This window comes from Triturus cristatus, chromosome 4_1 (assembly GCF_964204655.1).
Source record: "Triturus cristatus chromosome 4_1, aTriCri1.1, whole genome shotgun sequence".
In the NCBI taxonomy this organism is placed as follows: domain Eukaryota; kingdom Metazoa; phylum Chordata; class Amphibia; order Caudata; family Salamandridae; genus Triturus; species Triturus cristatus.
Genome location: NC_140585.1, coordinates 309,323,548 through 309,339,990, shown reverse-complemented (window position 1 = coordinate 309,339,990; position 16,443 = coordinate 309,323,548). Strand labels below are relative to the sequence as shown.

The 16,443-nt window shown below is 49.0% G+C and overlaps 1 long non-coding RNA gene across 1 annotated transcript in view; it reads left to right on the top strand.

Annotated features, from left to right (window-relative positions):
• Positions 1-16,443, top strand: part of LOC146854835 (uncharacterized) — a 322,348-nt gene that overhangs the window by 71,292 nt on the left and 234,613 nt on the right. The window lies entirely within an intron of this gene.

Sequence of the window (16,443 nt, the reverse complement as noted above, 5' to 3'; positions counted from 1 at the left end):
GGCATCAAAGAAGGCCAAAATAGGCTTGAGCCCGCGCAGCAGACCGAAACAAGTTCCTGCCACCCTTCTTGTCTGAGTCTGGAAGCTAAGTGAGCTGTCCATCCAGACCCCCAGGTTCTTTACTACAGGTTTAGGGGTAGGAGCCACCACCAAACTCTTAGGCCACTACAGTTTACTCCAGCAGTCATGGTTCCCTCCCACCAGCAGCACCTCAGACTTGTTGGTATTCAGTTGAAGGCAGTTGGCGGACATCCACTCGGCGATCACCGAGAGGTCGCCCTGAAATTTCCTGGCGTCCTGCTCGGGGTCACTCGAGAGAGCCACCACCAACTGAGTGTCGTCGGCATAGGAAACCATGGTTAACCCTCTGCTCCTGGCTACATCCGCTAGAGGCTGAACATAAAGGTTAAAGAGCAGGGGGCTCAAGGGCGAGCCCTGTGGGACCCCCTGGCCAATCGGAAAGACACCAGAAGCAAAAGGGGGAGCAACCACCTGAAACTTCCTATCAGCGAGAAAGGAGGACAGCCACCCAAGAGCCAGGCCAGTAACTCCAGCCTTAGATAGACGATTCAGGAGAATGGCATGAGACACGGTATCAAACGCGGCGCTGAGATCCAAAAGGATCAGCGCCGACGTTTGCCCTGCGGCTGTCCACAGATGTTCAGTCACGGCCAGAAGCGCTGATTCATTGCGGTGGCCATGTCGAAAACCATTTTGAGAAGGATCGAGCCCCTGATTAACAGTAAGAAAGTCCATCAGAAGGGAGTTGATATAAGCCTCAGTGATCTTCGCGATCCAATGTAACTGGGAAATGGGACGAAAGCTATCAGATTTATGAGGGTCTAGAGATGGTTTCTTGAGCACTGGCAGAACCCTGGCCTGCTTCCAGGCCATGGGCACAGCTGCTGCGCTCAAGGACCCATTGATCACCATTTCCAAAGGATAAATTATAGTAGGTAACAGTTTTTTAAATTGGTCCGGCTTCAGAGAATCGGCAGGAGAGCCCGACTTAACCTTGGAGCAGAGTGTCAGTTAAACCTCTTGCGTTATAGGGGGAAAGGCTTCAAGGACACCATCAGTAAGGTTACAAGAGGTCTCAAGAGGACCTATGGAAGCCACAGATGTGGTCCAATATGTCCTTTTTGACACATGGACCGTGCGGTGCGGCATTTAATACGGCTTTACTATTTTACCAAAATTTGCTGGTAATAATCACTGCACTAGAAATTTGAACAGGGTCCTCAACACTGTGACATTTCCCAGTAGAGGAATAACCCCTCACTATTTGAAGTATCCTATCCCATTTGTGGTGTAGTGGGCAAGTTGCAAACTGTGGAAGAATGGAGAGTGTGCCGGGACTACAGTTACTACAGACTCTTGCATCTTAAGCTTCGGCCACAGTAATTAGGGAACCATTTCTTGAAGCAGGACTCATCTCCAGCAGCATTAGACAAGGCCGGGCAAATCATAGGCCCACCGCAGGCCCATGCTGCCAGAACCAACTTCCACAGATGCATGACAAACATCGCCGACTGGATGAAGAACAAGTGCCTGCAGCTGAGCACAGACAAGATGGAAGTACTTATCTTTGGCACCAGCAGCAACACATGGAAAGATTCCTGGTGGCCATCATACCTAAGACCCACACCCACTCCCTCCAACCACGCCAGAAACGTTGTAATCATCATTGTCAACAAGCTCATCATGAAATCACAGATCAACGCCGTCTCCTCTGCCTGCTTCCTTACTCTGCGCATGCTATGTGAGATCTTCAAGTGGCTACCCCTACACATGAGACGCACCGTGACACAAGCCCTCATCACCAGTCAACTGGACTACGGCAAAGCCCTCTACGTAGGAATCGCCGCACACCTCCTACAGAGACTTCAGACCATACAGAACGAAGCAGCCAGACTCATCCTCTGCCTTTCCCGACATACCCACATCACACCCTACCTCAGGAAACTCCACTGGCTCCGCGTACAGAAGAGATGCCAACTCAAGCTGCTGACCAACGCACACAGTTTTTAATTTGGTGAGCACTAGTTGTTTTTTTCAGGGTCTGGTAGGTCGTTTTATCTTATAACACCCATGGTATGATAAATATCTTTGTATCAATTGATTTAATCAGATGGCCAGGCTACTGCAAGGTTATGTCAACAACTTAGAACAATCAAAATCCCCTTGTTTTAATAAGCCCACTTTTGTCTTTGAATCCTGTGATGTTAATTCTTCCTCATGGAGGAATGGTTGCAAAATGGGACACGACTGGCCCTGTCTTAGTTACCAAAAGGTAAGTCTATGCATCAATCTTTTACACAGTTGTTTAAATGAGGAAGCAGATAGCAGTAATATTTTGTCATATTTTCAAAGATTAACTGAAACTGTTGATTTTTATTTGAGGGCCTCTTCTCGAAACTCTTTTGTATCATCATGAAACAGGCAATTTAATAAAAAAACTTAAGGAAACTAGTTAAGCTCTACAAGTAGCCCTTAAACGCTTGCCTACGATTACAGCCACAGTTACATCCTGTAGGAAGTTCTTTAAGGCCTGTGTTTCATCTAGGAAAAGAGCATTACAAGATAAAGTTGAGGGCAAGTGGATAGAAGCATCTTTTACTAGCAATGCCCAAGATTTCCGGAAGGTTATTACCTGTCTAACAGCTGCCTGGTAACCGAATAGGGCACATGATTGTTCTTCCTTGATTTTGTTTCAACATATTTCTTCTCTGGAATCACTCTGATTCCTGGCCATTCTATATTCTCACTTGAGGATGTCTTAATAGCTCTAACTGCTAGCCCTAATAATAAGGCCCATGGCTTTGATGGGTCCTAATGGATTTGTTTCAGATTTACCCCTAATGTTTGGAGATCTTTATTGATAGTGATTTTTAATATTGCTTTGAAACATGCTATATCAGACTCATGGCGCAAAACTCTAATAGTTCAAATAATGTATTATAGGGAGCTAGGGATAACCCTCGGTGTTATCATCCAATATCCCTGATTGGGTCATTTGTCGAGTACTAATGTTCTGACTTCAGTGTTGGGCTAAAGATAGAGGAATCTTAGAGGAATCACAACACAGCTTTAGACCAGGGTTGGTACTATGGATCAATGCCCTGATCTCTATTTGTTAGCTGCAAATAGGTCAAAGTCCTTAGGGGCACCCTGTCCCTGACTCCCATGGATGTAACCATGGCCTAAGAAGGCTTTGTTTAAAATGTAGTAAACAATGGAGGATACGAGTTTCAAACACCCTCTACTTAAAAATATTCATCGCTTATATGAAAACGTATGAATTAGCGTTTGTTATGGTCCAGCAGGGGAATTACTGAATTCATGTCTGCTGACACAGAAAAGCCAAGGATGTGTCCTGGCTCTCCTGTTGTTCACGTTATATATAAATTAAATTAACACATTGTTATAAGGTTCTAATCAGGAACACTGTCGTTTGGTAGGAAACACATCCCAGTTCTTCTCTGCATGAACAATACAGTCCTCTTGTCGAGAATGTCTAGTAGATTACATGATGTATATGGAACATTTATAACTGGAAACTAATTTGGCTAAATCTCATGTAATAACCACTAGCCCTAAAAATATCAAATAGAGGAATGTGCTTGTAGGTATAACCGGAGTTAACACTGTGAGGGATTTTGGTATTTTGTGGTGATGTTTGACTTAAAAATTGTTATGGCAAATCCACTTAGAAGTAGAAGGCTTTGTTTTCACAAACTCCAGGAAATTCCTTAGCTTAAGCATATTAGCAATATTACTTTAGCTTACAAGTATAATAAACAAAGTCTAAACAAAGTCTTGTTGAAAAAATAAAAAAAAGGGTTTTAAAAACTTTTGTATCTTGGTGTTCAATTGATCACTGTTAAAGAATATCTTCCCATTCAGACTGTAGGATGGATGGAACCTTACCTGCAGCTAGTATATAATCTCTCTGAAAGAGGCACAATCCATTATCTATTGTCACAAACTAATCTTTCATGTAAAAAAGGAAGCCAATGAGTTATGCCTTTGTGACAATTTTTCCAGTCAAACTCCAATGCACTTTACCTTTTTTGTCAGAATGATTCAACTTCTCGATGGCAATTTACTATTCCTTTGTAAGAGGGCCAGTTTAGGAACTGTCAATCACGTTTGCTGTTTCTTAAGCTATTGTCAACGCCTGTGATTATGTTTGCTGTGGGAAAGTTATTGTAAGACATGGTTGATGAAAGAAGCATAGGTGCCGATTCCAATCCTGTAGAACCCGGGTACGAATGGTCGTACGGAGCGTATTCTCCATACGACTCGTACCCGGGAAATCCACCTTACAAACCAGCAAGTACGAATCGTACAGAAATACCATTTCCGTACGATTCGTAAAAAACACCGACCGGCTACAAAATACCTACTATTCTGATCCTGGACAGTGCGTACGCGACGTCCGCAGGGAGTCAGGCAGCGTTTTACGGACCAGCAAGTACGATTCGTCCCTACATCATTCCGCACAGCTATTTTTTTACGGCAGCTAAAAAAAGCCGGAAACCTGAGTCCGACGTGAAAAAGGAGCCCCGGTACGCGACGGGCAGACATGGACCCCATCCTACGTGTCATCCTGGCCCTCTTAGCCTACGACCTGGTGCACCGAACCCGACGCACACGCCGCAGAAGGTGAGAACAACACCCAGGGGTCAAGGGGGGGGCGAGGGGCAGGAAACATACCCCCTACCCAAATTAAAACCTACAATATTGAGGACATACATTACCTACAGGGTCTGGTCACTTCGGGGGGCATGTCCACCAATCCCTACGTACAGCAACAACGGAAGTGGACATGTACGCGTACCCCTATGGCAACACTACAATAGTGATACGCACCGTACTCACACATACATAGCGTGGGTACGGTCCGTAGCACTATATTAGTGGTGCCGTGGGGGTGCGCGTGGTACGGACCGTACCCACGCTCTGAGGGCGTGGGTACGGTCCGTACCACGCGTACCCCTGCGTCACCACTACAATGGTGGTACGGACCGTACCCACGCCCTCAGAGCGTGGGTACAGTCCGAAGCACTATATTTGTGGTGCCGTGGGGGTGCGTGTGGTACGGACCGTACCCACGCTCTGAGGGCGTGGGTACGGTCCGTACCACCATTGTAGTGGTGACGTAGGGGTACGCGTGGTACGGACCGTACCCACGCCCTCAGAGCGTGGGTACGGTCCGTACCACGTGTACCCCCACGGCACCACTAATATAGTGCTACGGACCATACACACGCCCTCGGAGCGTGTGTATGGTCCGTATCACAGTATGGCACAGTCAACAACACCCGCAACTGTCCCCTGATGCCAGGAACAGGGGGGACACTAACAACTGACATTTAACGACCAGCGTGCCCCAATATGACGATGTGTGTGTCATGTGTTCCCATGAGCTTGCTGTTGGTGTTCCGTCAACTGCATCTGCAGTTGCTGCATCCAACATGTGTCTGTGTGTAGATGGGCATGGCACACATCGACGCACACCATGCCACATGTGGATTCCCACGTAACGTGTGTCTGTATGCATCGAACATGATATTTTGACATGAGGACATATCTGCGTCATCTCAATGTCTGTGTTTTCTGTTTTCACGTGTACCCCTTCATCGCAATGTGTGTGATCTGTACATTTGACATTCTATGTGACCTGTGCGTCTAGCTTGCTGTCAGCTGTCTGAATGAGATGACATCCTTCTAATGCAGATATGTGGATGTATTTCACTCCTGTGATGTCTCTGGCTGTTCACTTACACTGGCCCACAGCTCGTCTCAGGGCATGTTCTGTAGACTTGCCAATCAACGGGTGTAGCTGGCTTTTCGTAGGAGTATCACCTGGCTAGCATACGTGTCCTGGATGTATTGCACAGACCAGACTCTGTATTTAGCAGATGTGTATTAGCAGTTGAGCATGTGCTCTGTTCATTGACATTGATGTTGTTATGTTCTCGCTCTTCGTTATTCATTCCAATTTTCTGCAGGGAACCGCCTGTCCCCCGACCAATGCCAGACTTGGGTGCCATGAGGGAACGTGACTGCATAAGACGTTACAGATTCACTCAACAGTTGGACTTGACCGCCAAGCTGGCACCACACCTCCAACCGCGACACAGGTATCCTACTGCGCTGACCCCCAAGATGAAGGTGATGGCAGCCCTACATTTTTTTGCCACTGGTACGTTTCAATTCACCATAGCTGATGTTGGTGGCATGTCACAGACGATGTTCAGCCGTGTCCTGCATGATGTTTTAGCAGCCATGTTGGAGCACCTGGATGAATTCATCCATTTTCCGACTCCTGAGGAGTTGACAGGTGTCAAGGGTGATTTCTATGCCCTGGGAGGGATGCCCCATGTAATTGGGTCCATTGATGGGACAAATGCGGCTTTGGTACCACCACAGGCACAGGAGGTAGCCTATCGCAACCGTAAACATTACCACTCTATAAATGCCCTTGTGGTGTGTCTTGCTAACATGCTGATTTCCCATGTCTGTGCACGTTTTTCAGGGTCAGCACACAATGCCTACATCATGAGGCGTAGCAGGGTGCCACAAATGATGCTGCGGCTGCACAACGAACGAGCATGTCTTGTTGGTGGGTACACTCTGTTTGTCCTGTCTTTTGCGGTATCTTTGTATCTTACGGCATCTCCTGTCCCACTTCTTTACATGACGTTTCCATGTAGGGGACTCTGGCTATCCCAACATGCCATGGCTGATGACGCCTCTCCGCAACCCAAGATCAGCTGCAGATCACCGGTACAACAATGCACACGGGCAGACCAGGCGAGTGATTGAGAGGACATTTGGCCTCCTGAAGAGCAGATTCCGGTGCCTTCACAAGACAGGCGGGTCCCTCCATATGCACTGGCGAAGGTCTGCAAAATCTTCCTCGTGTGCTGCATGCTGCACAACATGGCAGTGGAGAAGGCAGTGCCACTCATCCTGGAGCAGGAACATCCACCCGTGGAGGATGAAGAGCTTGGTCACGAGGCAAGTGAGGAGGAGGAGGAGGACATCCGGAGTCAGCTCATACGCAACTTCTTCTCATAATGGTGAGTCACTGGGTCTGAGTTAGGCCTGGGCAAAAATTTCGTTCCGTTCGCGGAAATTGCGATAATTTGACATTTTTGCGTTCCGCGGAGAGCGCGAAAATGTCAAAAATTCCGGTTTCCGCAGCTTGGCGATAATTTGTTTCTTGCTCGCGCTGTAAAATGATACATTCTCGCGCGCGCGCGATCGCCTTACCTGAATCCCTGCGTTCGCCGACAAGTTTTCTTGATCCGGTCGCGTTCTCCATGAGATGTTGTATTGTTTTTAGCCATTTGCGCTGTCTCGCGACAGTTCGCGCCCGCAGTGACGTCATGCGTCGCGCGATCACGTCTTTCTTCTCGCGATCATGCACCGCGAGAACAACTCAAAACAAGATGGCCGCGCCCGCAAGCAACCACATGGGTAAGTTGGCGACCCGCAACCATGCAGAAAATCTCGCGAACATGCCGGAAAAAAACTTCCGCATCTTTGCGATATTTCTGCTTGTTTGCGATAATTTTAAACATTCTCGCGATAATTTGCGAAGGTTAATTCCGCAAATTCCGCCCACCCCTAGTCTGAGTGTGCACGCTTGGAGCCTTGTGTGGCATGTGTTGCAATGTGTGTGTCCAGCTGACTGTATGCTAAGTGACTCAGAGGTGTGTTCTGATGTGTCACTCAAGTGATGATCATTCCCCACATTTTAGCTGAGACACTAAATTTTAAATTAGCATGGTGACAACATTATTCCTGTAGAGTAAAGGACCATGTATGCGGATAACAATCGTTTAGCTGACTTCTTGTGTGTCTGTCATCCCCAGGTTCTTGCACATGTTGTCTGCTCGTGTCATCGTTGGCCTCCTGCTATTTCCCATGAGTATTGCAACGTGTGCTGAATCAGCGTTCCATGCACGGACATGGTGAAAAGTCATTTTGGGTAAGGATTGCAGCAAGGCATTTTGGGGGTGGTACGTGTTTGGAATGTGTGGGGACTGCTCCTGTGCATGTCGTGTTACCATGCATACATGTCGACTCACCATGGGGCACATGACATGTGGCATGACTCCCAGGAATTTATAGTCACCCTTCGTGACAGTCACCTGTAATGGTTTGTTGATTCTGATGAAGGCATCCATGTGTGTAAAACTTCCCTCAGAAACATACGGGATGCTACGGGTGGACATAGTGTGGGACATCCCCATAAGAGGCTCAATGGGGAATTGCAGCCTCTCTGTGTGCAGCAGGGGGTGTTTGGCTCACCCCCTTAACTTGTGTGCCAGTTCATTTGGATTTACAACATCTATGTTGTGAAGGGGGTGTCCAGTGTAGGTCCCACATGTTCAGCCAAATGACCTGTGAGTCTTTTCATATTGATGCATTTCCCTTAGTTTGAGCCTGAGTAATAAAGGTGTTCCTCACCCTCCAAGGTGCCTCATCTCTGTCAATGCAGGTCTCTTGCCACTTTGCATGCGGCATCTCTGGCATAGTTGTCAAAGATTGTGCATATGAGTCTATGTGTAGTTTTGCAACATGCATGCAGTTCTTCATGGATTCGAATCTCTATTGTGCATGAAGTCCATGGTTGTGTATGTATTTGGGCATGTTGGTCCCCACAACGGGCCGTCAACGCCTGCTGAGGGTGTGTCTCCTGTGCGCAGCTCGGCCTTCTGTTTCCTGATCCTGTGTCAGTCATCTTTGGTGATTGTGCATCCATTTTCTCTGGGTGTGCCATGGGTAACCGGACACTCCTTCCTTTACATACGCCTGTTGCAGTTGTCCTTTCTGACATCCTTGTCTTTGTGTGCTACTTTTGGCATCGTTTCCAGGACATGCCGCCTGCTGCTGCGGCCCCTGCAGCAAGGACCCACAAAGTTGCCGGATTCGGCAACACACACGCCTCAAAGACTCCCTTCCTCACTCCACCCATTCATTTGGCTGTCATCAGCTTGTCTGTGTCACTGTTGCGGCCACGCGGTGCTAAAGGCAGGACCGTCAGCGCATGCAACGTGCACATTGCACGGCCCTCATGTCCTTGCACGACCCACATCACACTACAGTCTGATTTTGCAGCCACCCTCCAAGCAATGTCCATCCGAAAATCAACTGCCTGCTCTCAGGCATACCCTAAGCGCACACACAACACCTTTGCATGCTGAGTGTGCAAATCCAACTGCCTACAGAGCGCGGCCCCGCCTTCCAGGCCCTGTCACAGCAACCAGGTCATGTCCCTCCTACTCCACACCGGCTCCGTACACCAGCAAGGCCATGGGAGTGGGACTCAAGCCTTCAGCATGTAGTATAGTGGCGTCATCTGGCACATGGCCCAGGGATCATCTCTCAGTGTGTCAATCTTCAATGTGTCCAGGGCCCCCCTCTCCACCATCACATGCGCACACAACCTCATCATCAGCTCGTATGCCAATGACAGCCAGGTGCTCCTCACCCTCACCAAAGACGCAGCCATTGCCATTTCCAACATTCAAGAAGGCATGAGGGCCATTGATAAATGGCTGAACATCAGCCACCTGAGGCTGGACTTGTACAGGACTGAGGTAATCATCTGAGGATTGTCCCCTTACAGCTGGGTCAACTCCTTGTGTCCCACCCGCAAGGGCCCTGCACAAGCACTCAGTGGCCACACACACAAGACACAAGATGGTGTGTATCATGGATTAGTCGCTCACATTTGCCATGCAAATCACCAGCATCTGTACCTCATACTGCAACACCCTCTGCATGATGCACATGATCCACAGATAGATCCACTCCAAGGAAAGACAGACCATCCCCCAGGTCCACGACAACAGTCGTGTCAACTACTGCCCCGCCCTCTACGGAGCAAGTACATCCAAAGTCCCAGGAAACTTGTCCACATCCAGGGTGCATCTGCACACCTCAGCTTCAACATCCCGCGCCCCAGCCACATCACCGTCCACCTGAGATAGCTGCAATGGATCACTGTCTGCTGCAGGATGACCTTCACACTCCTCACCCACACTCAGGAGGCAGTCCACAACCCCAAACCCCAAACCAACCTTGGACGTCTGTCATCCGAGACCCCGTTGGGCCAACTCAGTGCATCCAACCTTGCCCTGGGTACCATTCTTCACATCCACCGTACTCCAGCATGCAGGACATAGTTCTCCCACCTGGCCAAACATACCTGGTACTTCCTCCCCGGGAACATCCACATGAGCCATAACCTCTACGCCTTCATGATACTCTTCAAAATTGGTCTGTCCGCACAGTATTGCAAGCCCCCCCTCAGCAGCTTGAGGCCATCACGGGTGAGTATTGTGCTCCATTTCTGTATTGGATGATACATTGCGACCCATGTGTGTCCTGTACCAGACTCAGATACCAGGGTATGGTGGCTGGACTTAGTTCAACACTCAGGCATAGTTTGACATTTCCCCACACATAGGTTGTGTACTCATGCAAAATGACTGCAACATCTAATTAAAGAAATTTAGTCTTATTCTCGGGGGGGGGAGGGGTGTTTAGTGTGGATAAATTGTTGCTAGACAGTGTGCATGGAATCCAAAGTACACAGGGGGAGATGGGATCCTTGGCATTTGAAGTCATCAGAGTCCAGACCACAGTGTTTGTCATCATTGGTCAGACTGTGACCAGCAAGTCCATGTGGCAGAGAATGTCATTGGATGAGGTGCTGCTGTTGCGCATGAGGGCCAGGTGCCAGGCCAGGTGACCTGGGAGATGTGGATGGTCCGCTGCTTCTCACGGTCTTTTCCGTGGATGACCCACCTTCCTCGCGGGACCCTCAGATGCAGGCCTTGACGATGCTTGTGAGGCTCCGTCGGACGATTCCTCCTCCTCCTCCCTCCCTGTGGCTGGTGGTGGTCTTCGCCTGGTGGCACAGGGAGGGTTGCCCATGTTGTCGGCGATCTGACGGAGTGAACGGCTTATGTCCGTTTGCACCGCCAGGAGCTCAGCCAGTCTTGCCTCCATCCATCCTTGGTGTTGTTGTTGACTGGCGTGTTGCTCGGCCTGCTGGTTTTTAATCTCATTGAGGGTCTCCACTACCTGGCTGATGCCCCTGGTGTCACGCCGGTATGTGTCCAGGATGTGGCGTATGTGTGACATACCGGTTCCTTCAGCTGCCTGGTCAGGCTCTCGCCTCCGCCTGCCTCCACTCCCACCACCCCTGCCCACACGAGCCTGGCCTGCCGTTGTGGGCACATCGGGTCTACGGGACCCCTGAGGGATGGCATTTGCAGGGTTGTCTGCCTCCTCCTGGGTGCCCGGAGTACCTTGTCCCTCCAGGTCAGACTGGCTCAGTTGTTCTGTGCGGGCAGGGCTCCTGGGTGTCTCCTGGGATGTGGCAGGAATGGGGGTGGTGGTTGGCACAGATGTACCTGAAGCAGGTGCTGCAGGGGCTTGGGCACCAGAGGGTCCAGGTTGGTTGGGGTCATCCACGGAGTGTTGAGAGTCGTCGCTGCCGGTGGGATCATCTTCCTGCCGAGCCTGGGACTGTGATTCTTCCCCCCCAGTGTTGGGGGGAGATCCATGACGTTGCCCTGTGTGTGAGAGAGAGACAATGTTAATGCTGTTTCTTGCGACATCCATGTTTCAGACATATTCAAGTTGGCACCGTTCCTCCAGGTAGTTGGATGTGCCTAGCATTCCTCTCAATGTTTACTTGTGGATGGGTATGTTGCAGGGGACAGATTGATATGTTCTCCTGAGTGTTTGACATGTAGATTTTTGGTTTGGATGCTTATTTGGCTACGGATTGATCTTGTTGTGTCACATGTCCATTGTGAAAGTGGGTAAATCCGTTGCCTGCCCCGGGGGTGTGTGCTTGTGTAAGGGGTGTGTGTGACAGAGCCTGCTGTTGGGTGTAGTGTGATTTGGCATTGGGTCTCACAGGTGATGTGTCTGTCCCCTCACGGAGCATGCTGGCATTACAGTTAGTGTGAGTTCCTGTGCTAGATATCTGAGCTTGTGGTGTTGGTGTTTGAGTTTACAGTGGTCACAGGAGGGCCTTGTGCTGCCTACAGCAGGGCCGGGTGTCAGCTACGTTGTCAGTGCTTAGCCAGTCCCTGTGCATTGAGCATGGTGCATGGGTATGTACCTGGGCCATATGGGCTGAGGGCAATGGTGTCTGCTTCTGAGTTGAACAATGTGTTTTGTGAGCCCCACCCTCCCAGCATCACGGACATCCAGTCTTGGGTTTGTGGTTCGTGTAGCCTGGGACATGGCATGGCCTTGCTTTGTGAATGGGGCATGGACATGTTAGTGGCATGAGCATTGTTTTTGAGTGTGGTTGTGTCCGGTGAGGGCTTGGGGGTAGTTGCGTGCATTTGGTGTAGTTAGGGTGTGGATGTCATTACCCCCATGTTACGTAAGTTGTTTGTGTACTCACCAGGCCCTGCGACTCCTTTGACTCCGTGTACTCCCACCGGCGGAAGCAGGGCCATCACCTTCTCCTCCCAGGGATGGTAATGTACTGGTCTGCGGGCAGCCCACCTCCAGTGATGTTGCTCTGGGCGTAGTCCTCGTTCATTTTGCGCTTGACTGCCCTCCGCAGATCGTACCACCTGGCTTGGCATTCATGCCTGGTCCTTCTGATGGGCGCAACAGCATTCACCCTATCAACTATCCTATGCCACATGCATGATTTTTCTGCTATGTTGGTGTGTCTGACCAATGTTCCAAAGAGCTGTGGCTCGACTCTGATGACTTCGTTGACAAGGATGTCCAGCTCCTCCCTTGTGAACTTTGGATTCTTGTCTGTGGGCATGGTGTGTGGTGTGAGTGTGGATGGTTGTGGGTGTGTGTGTGTGAATGTGACAGTGTGGGTCTGAATGTGAAGAGGGGGTATGTGTGAAGGAGGTTGTGTGAAGGTGCGTAAGTTAAGGTTTATGGGTGCAGTTGTTTGTGTGTGGTGTCTGTCAGCAGTGGGTCTGTTGCAAAGGCTCATGGTTTGTGTGTGTGGGCCCTTTTTATTGGTCCATTTGTGGGTGTGGCTGGGTTTGAAATTTTGGTGGGTGTGTTATAAGAAGTGGTTGTGAGTTTGAGCCTCTGTTTGCCTGTTTGGATGTGCCAGGTCAGTCATTTAGATGTATTTTCTACTGTAGACGTGTTTTGTGGTGTTGTGCGAGTCGAATTGACCCTCCTTGTGCTGTTTTACAGTGTCCTGGTTCTGTACGAGTCGTTTTAGCGTATGTAAGGTGCGTACATACGCGAGGTTGTTGTACAGTGCTCACATATGCAATGTTGTTGTACGGTTCGTACATACGCTATGCTGGGGGACGGTGGTGGTGTACGGTGCGTCCAAGTAGGGTGTTGGGGTACGGTGCTGGGGTATGGTGCGTACAAGTACGGGGCAGGGGTACGGCGCTGGGGTACGGTACGTACAAGTACGGGGCGGGGGTACGGCGCTGTGGTACGGTGCATCCAAGTACGGGGCTGGGGTACGGTGTTGGGGTACGGTGCTGGGGTACGGTGCGTACAAGTACGGGGCTGGGGTACGGCGCTGTGGTACGGTGCGTCCAAGTACGGGACTGGGATACGGTGTTGGGGTACGGTGCGTACAAGTACGGGGCTTGGTTTACGGTGCTGGGGTACGGTGCGTACATGTACGGGGCTGGGGTACGGTGCATATGAGTACGGGGCTGGGCTACGGTGGTGGGGTACGGCGCGTACATGTACGGGGCTGGGGTACAGTGCGAACATGGTGGGCTGGTACGGTGCTGACATACGTGGGTACAGTGCTGACATACGGGGGGAGAGGGGTGCTGTGCAACTGTTATCCCGGGCACAAGTTTACCCGGATACGAGAGGTACGGCGTTCGCTCCGTACGGGGCGTTTTCCATGCGCTTGTGTTTTCGGAAGGGCGGTACGGATCGTACTTGCGCGCTCGGACTTCAGTTTTACTATTTGTACGTGAAACTGTCTGGCTCACTCTCGTACACCTTTTCCCGAAGCGATTCGTATGTATTTTTCACATACGAATCGTACTTCACCGGTTGTACGAGACTTGTACGATTTGTACGTAAAAAAATACTGATACGAGTCGTATGGGAAATTTTTTCAACGGATCGGAATCGACACCATAATGTGTAAAATTACATGGGCGGGGTTGCAAATAATTTTTGCTTTTTACAGGATTTTGTATAGATTAATTATTTTACATGTTTTTATTGTAATTAGTACAGTGAATAATGTCTGCTTGTTAGAGACTGTCTTAAAAATATATATAAATTGTTTTATGGATAATACAAAATCAAAATACATGGCTTTTAATCCTGGCCTCACCATAATACTAAATTGCGTGTTGTTGGACAATCGGTTACATGTTGGAAGTAAGTGTGTGGCTTTAAAGCTGTACTGGAATCCGTAACACTTATCAGTGTCTTTACATCTCTCTCTTGGCCTCTACTTTCTCTGTCTATCTCCACATTTCTAGCTTTTTACTCTCTGTCTACATCTCACCTCTCCCTTCACCTCAATCCTGTTTCAGCTCACCTCTCTTGTTCTCTCCTCCATTTATTCATATTTCTCTCTCAACCCCATTTGTTTCATGATCTCACCTCTCTCTCTCTCTCTCTCTCTCTCTCTCTCTCTCTCTCTCTCTCTCTCTCTCTCCCCAGCTCTGTAAATTTCATTTCTTTCTACCCCTCTACAATCCCTCTCTCTTTGTCACCTCCATCCTGCATCAGCTTGCTCGTTTTCACTACCTAACCTCTCCATTCACCCTACCATTCATTGGCTATCTCACCTCTCTCCATACGCTATGTTTCTTTCTTCTTCTCTTCCCTCTACCTCCCGTTACTTTCTAATGCCTTTCTTGCTACTTCTTTTTCTGTACCTCTACCTCTGCATTCTCTCTCTCATCTTCCTCTGCATCTCCTTTGTATTTAAGCTCAGCCCCTCCACTTTACCCATCTCGCAGCCTCTCTCCTTATACATTTCGTTAACTCGCCTCTCTGTCTCTGCCCCCTCTCTATCTCACTATCACTGTACACCACCCTTTTTCTCTACCACCACATCAACCTCACCTTTCTTTCTCTATCTTAAATCAGTCTGTCTACTTCACCTTTATTCTCTTTATACCTCCACCCTGTAAGAAATTGGGTAATTAGTTGAGAGGGGTGAGAGCCCCACCCCACTCAAGTAATAAACACAATCCTATCACTATATAATCTGTGCTTTTTTTTTCAGAGTTTTATACAGAACAAACTTGACCCGAAGTTATCAGGTATCAGAGTGCTTTACATGAGCACCAGTTGAGTTACATAAAGACACATTCATTTTTGTTAGGCACGAGGAGATTAAGGGCCATATGTAGGTAGAACAGAATTTGCGATTCTGAAATTGCGATTTTTCGCGAATCGCAATTTCAGAATCGCAAATTCCGATGTAGGTATTTTTTCGCACATATTTTGCGATTACCAAAAATTCGCAGAATTATTTTGCGATTACCCAAATAGCGATTCCTTAATTGCGAGAACGCAAATAAGGAATCGCAATTCTGTGAATCTGCAATTCAGGTGCAGAATGATGACATCACACCCAGGAAGTGTGACTGCCCATGCTGCATCTGATTGCCAGCAGCTGTGTTTGAGCCAGTAGCTGTGTGAGAGCCTGTGTGGAGAGGAGAACAGTTGTGCTCAGCTACTGAAAGCAAGCCAAATGGAGTCCCAGGGGCCAGAGAAGCAGCATGAATAACCAACAAGGAAAAGAAAACATAAATTCAGCGACAGGGAGCTGGAGGTCCTCACCCAGGAGGTTGTCACCAGCCATGATCTCCTGTTTGGCAAAAGTTCCCTATGTGTGCCAGAGGCCAGAAAGCGCAAGATATGGAGTGACATCCAAGAAAAAGTTAATGCCATTGGTGTCACACACCGCACAATCGAAGACCTCAAGGTACGACATGCGGCAAAGGTCAAAGGAGAGGGTGGCCACAAGACTTGCAGAGGCCAAAAAAACTGGTGGTGGGCCGTCCACAACAACAGAACCGACGCCCCTGGAGGAGCTGGTGGAGGGCACACTGCAGCCTGAGAGTGTGAGTGGAGTGGCTAACCTAGACAGCTCCGAACACACAGACATCAGACAAGGTAAGATGCATGACAAAACCCCCTGATACATCCCCAACCCACTCACACACCCCAAAAGGCAACCTGAGTGCAACTCCAGTACATGTCAAACAGCACTCCCAGAAATGCATTATGGGAGATGTAGTCACATGCACTGATAACTGTGCCAGTGAGACAGCCAGGTGGAATAGGGAGGACTCCATCATGCAAATAGGGAAAAAGACAGATAGTACCCATGTGAATTTTATTGTGTAAAATATAATGCATTACAAATGCTAGACAGGACACAGAACTAATGTGTGCCATTCAATC